Source organism: Bidens hawaiensis, unplaced genomic scaffold, assembly GCF_021521415.1.
Source record: "Bidens hawaiensis isolate Kalapana, Puna unplaced genomic scaffold, B.hawaiensis_p1.1 tig00011152_1, whole genome shotgun sequence".
Lineage (NCBI taxonomy): Eukaryota > Viridiplantae > Streptophyta > Magnoliopsida > Asterales > Asteraceae > Bidens > Bidens hawaiensis.
The window spans coordinates 444,451-451,306 of NW_027491864.1; the positions used below are offsets into that span (position 1 = coordinate 444,451).

At 38.1% G+C, this 6,856-nt stretch overlaps 1 pseudogene across 1 annotated transcript; it reads right to left on the bottom strand.

Moving 5' to 3' along the window:
- Window positions 1-3,148: 3,148 nt before the first annotated feature.
- Window positions 3,149-6,228, bottom strand: LOC143537260 (G-type lectin S-receptor-like serine/threonine-protein kinase At4g27290; annotated as a pseudogene). The gene is made up of 7 exons (XR_013136015.1): window positions 4,922-6,228; window positions 4,704-4,838; window positions 4,467-4,597; window positions 4,214-4,385; window positions 3,889-4,126; window positions 3,648-3,798; window positions 3,149-3,550 (listed from the first exon to the last, which is right to left on the bottom strand). The product of XR_013136015.1 is annotated as a G-type lectin S-receptor-like serine/threonine-protein kinase At4g27290 (transcript).
- Between the last annotated feature and the right edge of the window lie 628 nt (window positions 6,229-6,856).

A 6,856-nucleotide genomic window follows, 5' to 3' on the forward strand; every position in this document is an offset into this window, starting at 1 on the left:
AAGCACCTCTCGATATCCTTTCCCGCGGGCTCTTGCTCTTTCTTAAAATACTGTCTTTTTTCATCCATCGGGTCTCTGAATGTTTTAACGATTATCGCATACTCTAGATATATTCCACCACCCAGATAGTACCCATGATGGTAGAAGTTATCGTTAGACCAAAACGAAGCAACGGGAACGGTCCCAGATCTGTAACTCTCCATCACAGGAGACTGCTCTAAGACGGTTATGTCATTGTTGGAACCGGGAACACCAAAGAACGCCGGCCAAATTCAAAGGTCATATGAAGTAATCGCTTGAATACTAACCGTTGGTCCCTTTTGGTCACCTCGTGTGTATTGACCTCGCCATGCAGTAGGACAGTTAGCCTATTCCCAATGCATGCAATCTACACTCCCTATCATGTCGGGGAAACCATGCACCATTGTATATGCCTCGTAAAGACGTTGTAGATCGTCAAGTTGGGCACTTTCAGATAATGTGGGCCATATAGTTTCAATATTCCTATATTTTAAACAACTTTTATAAAATAATTGATTAAAGTAAACAAGTGATATAATTATTTAGAAAAAAACAAAACGTACCGTAACAAAAATACTCCAATGTGTCCCGAGTTTTTTTATCGGCCATCTTTAAATACTCGTAATTGATATCGGCCGTGTTTCCATAGGCGAGCACGCGTACGGCTGACATAACCTTCTAAATAGCCGTGAATCCTAGCGTTACCGTCCGACTTTTGCTTAAAGTAATCAAGCTCACGCTCCAAATCATTGGTGATGAGCATAAATAAGTTTTTAGACATCCGAAAACGACGTCTAAAGGTCTTCGGGTTCTTGTATCTCCGCGAGTCGCAGAAGTAATCCGCCATCAACCGGTTGTTGGCTTCGATACGATCTCGCTCGATATATGCTCTTTTTGAAACGGGGGGTGGTGGAGAACTAATCGCACTCGTAACGGAACTCATATAAGATGTCGCGGGCACAATCGTACTCGTAACCGCCTCTTCTTCCGCCGCGTCTTCGGCTTGTTGGTCGGGCCCGAAGTACCGATTATATATAGATTGAGGATCCATTTATATTGAAGTTTGTGTGAAGAAATATAGAGTTGAAAGAGATATTTTATAAATTTGATGAGTTTTGATTGGGGATGAATTGGTTTAATATATAGAAAATAATTTTATTTTTTTTATATAGTAACGGTCTTATGACTGTTGCGTTTGAAAGAAATGTTTTTTTTAATTATTCTCCCTTTCCAAGCGTTTTGTGTAAAACGCCAAAAAAAAAGGCATAACGCCCGGGAGGGGGGCGGTGTGCTCCCGGCGTTTTAGCACATAACGCTGGCCTTAACACTCCACTATGGTAGGTCTAAGGGAGGGTGACACGTTTATGTATAAGTTGAAGCTAGTGATGTACTTTCTCATAGTTGAGAACCAAAAGTGAAACTCGAATACATCACGTGAGCCTTTCATGTATTTTTAATATTCAAATATTTAAAAGAAAAGAATATAGTTTTTAAATCTGGTCGGGTCTGGCTAGCTTTTAACCGGTTTTATTTCACCACTACTACCAAAAGAACCTAACAAAGGCTAACTAATCGGGCTATAAAATATTCTTAATACCCTACAAACATAAAGAAAGCCTAACATCACCAACTTTTCGGTAAATTCGGTTGATGGGCCGGACTCTTGGGGGTGGCTCGGGGATAAGTCTGGAGTCTTTTTGGTAAATTCGGTTAAAAAACTTGCAGAGAAGGACAGAGATTCAAGTAATAATTATATTATGAAATGGAGTAAGTGGGTCCCAGATAAATGCAATATCCATGCTTGAAGGGCGGAGTTGAATCGAGTTCCAACTTGGGAGGCTTTAGACAGAAGGAAAGTTCAAGGTGTGAGAAGATTATGTCCATTTTGTGATGTTGGGTTGGACACTGTAGACCATTTAACAACTGGGTGCTCGGTAGCGTCGACTGTGTGGGATCACGTCACACGTTGGTGCAAACTTCCGCCCTTTTTTGGGTTCTCGGTTAGAGATGTTCTGGAGTTGTCTAAGTCAGTGGGGTTACCGGAAAAGGAGAAGGAGGCGTTCCACGGGATCATGATAGTGGCTTGTTGGAGTATTTGAAAAGCGCGAAATTAAAGAATTTTTGAAAAGAAAGACATCAAGATCGAGTCGATAATTGGGGAGATCAAATCTCTAGGTTTCCTATGGTATAAAAGTAGATCAAAAAAAGATAAAATTGATTGGGTAAATTGGTGTAAATTTTCTCTTATGTAGTTATGCTTTTAGTGGGTTCGTGGCTGTCCTCTGGCTTATGGAGGGTGTTGGCCTGGTGCCTTGCCGGTTGTTTTATAAAAGTTATCTTTTCGAAAAAAAGAAAAAAAAAAACATCACCAACCTTTACCAAACGACAAACGTGCTTGACGTTAAATAGTCCACCCTTTACAATTCCATATATGCTGTCCAAACAATTAATTGGACTACTTCTTTGCACGAAGCATCCTATGACCTTCTGATGCAATAAAAGACAACTTACCCAATTACCATTCATGAACCAGCCCTCCCTCACACACCTTCTCCGTATCATCGAGGCAATTGCACCTCTAATAATAAAGACTCCATCTGTCTTCTTACCTTTACCCCATTATATAATCCATCCAAAATATTATCATGCATCAATATCCCACTATCAATCTTCAAACTCTTAAAAACTAGCCATGGCCTTGAACAACCAAAATGGGTTCCAAGATTTCTTGCCTTTGATGGCTGAGAAGTTGGGTGGTGAAGGTTTGATTGGAGAGTTATGCAATGGGTTCAGTCTGCTTATGGATACCGATAAAGGGGTGATCACTTTCGATAGTTTGAAGAAGAATTCTTCACTTTTAGGCCTTCAAGATTTGTCAGATGATGATCTAATGAGTATGTTGAAAGAAGGCGATTTCGATGGAGATGGTGCACTTAGTCAGATGGAGTTTTGTGTTCTTATGTTTAGATTAAGCCCTGAGTTGATGGAAGAGTCTCAGTTTTTGTTGGAAGAAGCTCTTGAACAAGAATATAATTAATTAATTGTATTAATTTTATTATGATCATCTATTCATCTATTTCTTTTTTATATTATATAAAAGTAATAATTAAATTAATTTTATCAGTTTGCTACTAAATGGTTGTTGAGAAATGCATAAAGAGAATTCAAGAATCCATATGTTACAGATTTTAACAGAATGTGAAAATAAGTTCAAATATGTATATTATCTACAATCTACCTCTGTAACTGTTAAATCACTGACTGAACCTGCTGGATAAGTGCTTGAAGAAAAGTCGGCTACAAGAAAATCCTTATCCATGAAAAATGCTGGTTGTTTAGGATCTGGCAAGGCGCTCTCGCCGCTCAACATCATAATTACGGAAGACATGTTTGGTCGATCTCCTGCGTTTTGTTGAACACATAACAATCCCACTTGGATTGATCTTATAACTTCGGCTGGACTGTAGGATTTAGCTAAAGTTTCGTCAATCAGTTCTATTGATCTGCCTTCATTGTACACACTCCATGCCTGAATATAGTTTACAAATTAATGATTTACAATTTGGTATTTTGACTGGCATGCAACAATAAGTAGTTTTTGGTTTGTGACCAGTGATTGAACTTACATGTCCGATAAGATTATGATCATGCTCGGGATGAATGAACCCTCTGTTTTTCTTCCCACTCACAATCTGGAGCACCAAAACACCAAAGCTAAACACATCTGACTTTATTGAGAAAACGCCATCTAGTGCATATTCCGGGGCCATGTAACCACTGTAGGCATAAAAAAAGTTAACAAAAAACAGACTAATGAAGTGAAGATATCAAGATAAAGAGAGATAATGGTTGTTTATAATAGCTTACTATGTGCCAACAACTCTGTGTGTGTTTGCTTGGGTTTCGTTTCCTCCAAAACTTCTAGCTATGCCAAAGTCAGATATCTTTGGGTTCATATCTTGATCTAGTAAAATGTTGCTCACTTTCAGATCTCTATGAATTATTCTTAATCGTGAGTCATGGTGGAGATAAAGAAGTCCTCTAGCAATTCCTTTAATGATGCTGAATCGCTTTGTCCAATCAAGGGTCATGCTCTCGTTTTTATCTGTTTAAAAAAAGTTTTAGTTATTTTTATCTATAATTCTTGATAAAAAAACAGTATGTAACATGAGCGTGCGTATACAATTCTTACCAAATATAAACGAGTCTAAGCTTTTATTTGGCATGTACTCATAGATCAATAGTCTCTCATCTCCTTCTATGCAACAGCCAAGAAGCTTCACTAGATTTCTGTGCTGAAGTTTAGAAATGCTATTGACCTCATTCTTGAACTCATCAATCTCTATCCCTTCTTCTAGAACTCCCTGAAGATAACGATGTTATACATATACAATTTCACTGTTTTTGAGCCTACTACATGAGAATGATCATACTGTTCTAATTACCTTATAAACCGGTCCAAATCCACCCTCCCCAAGTACATTTTTGTCTGAAAAACTTGCAGTGGCAGTAGCTATTGTTGAGAAGTTAAACAATGGTAGTTGAATATCTTCATTGTTTTCATGCAATGATTTTCCTATGCATATAAAACAAGATAGTTTAATTAATCAACAAATACGCGTCTAGATTTTATATTAATTAGATTTGACTAAACTACGGGTATAGTTGCACAAATTTCTTACCGCCAGCTTGTTTCCTTCTTCGCGCACACACTAACCATGTCAACATCAAGCCTATGAGAAGAACTCCAACGATAGTTACAGGTAATACGATTTTAACCTTTGCTCCTCCCTTCTTTTTCATATTTGACTCATCAACTGTATAACATCATCATATCATCAACAAGTTTCAATTGTCTGAAAACAAGTAACCAAAATGAAACAACAGAAGATGGTGTTACCTAATTCAGAGGAAGCCATTCGTATGAAAATATCCTGACCGCCATTTCCAACCGAATACTCTTGGATGTCGAAAAGATCATTGAACCAAAGCAAGCAGCCCCTTCCTCCAAGGCTGATGTCTGGATTTACAACTACAATTTTTTAAACATATTACTTGGCAATCTTTTAAATTCATGCTCATGTTAAACCAGGTGTTCTCTGTGTCTGGCAGTTTTATATTAGAGTATTTAATAAACCCTTCTGATCCATTTTTGCAATCCAAAGGTGTTCTTCTGACACAACCTCCAGACCAATCAGCTCTTTCCCAACTCTTTTGGTTTCTTGGTACAAATCTTTTTTCATCCAAACAAGCACAAGACTGTTGGATCATGTCAACGCTGCAGCTTGCATAACCGCTATATATGTTATATGTATCACAAATATCTCTAGGCAAAGACAAGGCAAGCTGCCACCTTGGTCCATTTTCAACCCACACCCAACTTTCTATCTGCCCAGATGAATTCAAGGTTGTTCTTGACAAGATCGAACGGTCATCAAGAGAATACGAAAAAGACATCTCAGTTGCGTTAATAACTACCGAGTATGTAAACGTCAAGTTCGAATTAAACGTAGAAATCCCACTAAATCTTTGATTACTCCATGGTCCGCCTCGGAATGTTATCTGAGGACCTTCTCTTACTCTAAGCTTGTTCTCAGGATAACCAAGTGTGTCTGCTCCCCAAGTAAATTCACCTAGAGTCGGATCTTGATTACTTTTCCACGACGATAAGTGTCATTCGATATTCGTCAAGAAACTTCTCCCTAGTTTCATCCCGGGTAGAAGTGTATCGGTTGGATAATCAAAACTTTTCCAGACAACCTTCTTGCTTTGGTCCATCAAGACAAGATTTCCAGTGTCATGTAGTTTCGCAGTTGCTTTTCGTGACGGTCTGGTCACGTTTGACGACCAAATCGCGGTGTTACTATTGTTGAGAACCAAGATTCCTTGATCATTAACTTGTAACACAACTGGTGATGTACCGGTGATCGGGTAGTCTCTGTTGGCTACCCAAACAACAGTTGTACTAGGTATGTTCTTGAACCATATACCAAGATATCTATTATCCGAATTCCCTGGACGAAAGATTCCAAGTTCGAAAACACCCGTTGTCGAGACCAACGTGTCTCCATCTCTCAAGAACTGTGAATCTGAAATGGTGTCAAGTTCAACAGCATGCAGGTGTTGAAACTGGAAGAAAGGAATAAGAACAAGAAGAAGAATTATGGCTGCTGCCTCCATCAATAAAGACCCTGATTATTTCAATGATAAATGATTTTGTACTATGTAATTTGGATATATATATCATTATAATCAACATTAAATATATGTGATTTTGTTCAAGTTGATGTATCTCACCTATACTATATTCAAATATTATCATTTTAATAATAATACCCGGTTGAGTCACACTTATCTTTAATCATTTAATAATGTTACCCGAATAGACTCGCATTTGGTTTGGTGGTTGAAAGTTGACGTCTTTGGACATATTCTAGAAATTTGATAGTTCCCATAACTAGTATATCTAGTGTTTTAGATTTGGCGGTTGTGGTGTGCAAGCAAATTGTATGTTCGGAACGTGGCATACGACCTCTTTACTAACGCTATCTATAGCCGTTTAACACAATTATTTTTTCTTAACATTATTTAGTTTATAGCAACACAAATATTTCATGTTATACGCAGCACTATATATGAAAATGATGCCTTTTTGAAACAATTTATTACAATAGATTTTTACTAGTATTAAATGTTTTTTTTTAAAATAGATCGGTTACCAGGACTGTAGGTTGTCAGTCGTATCCTATACGCCGTGTATTATTCACGGCGTATCGGGTACACCATATACGCCAGGTAGACCGTCCCGTGACCGGGGTGTTTGCACGCGCCCGTA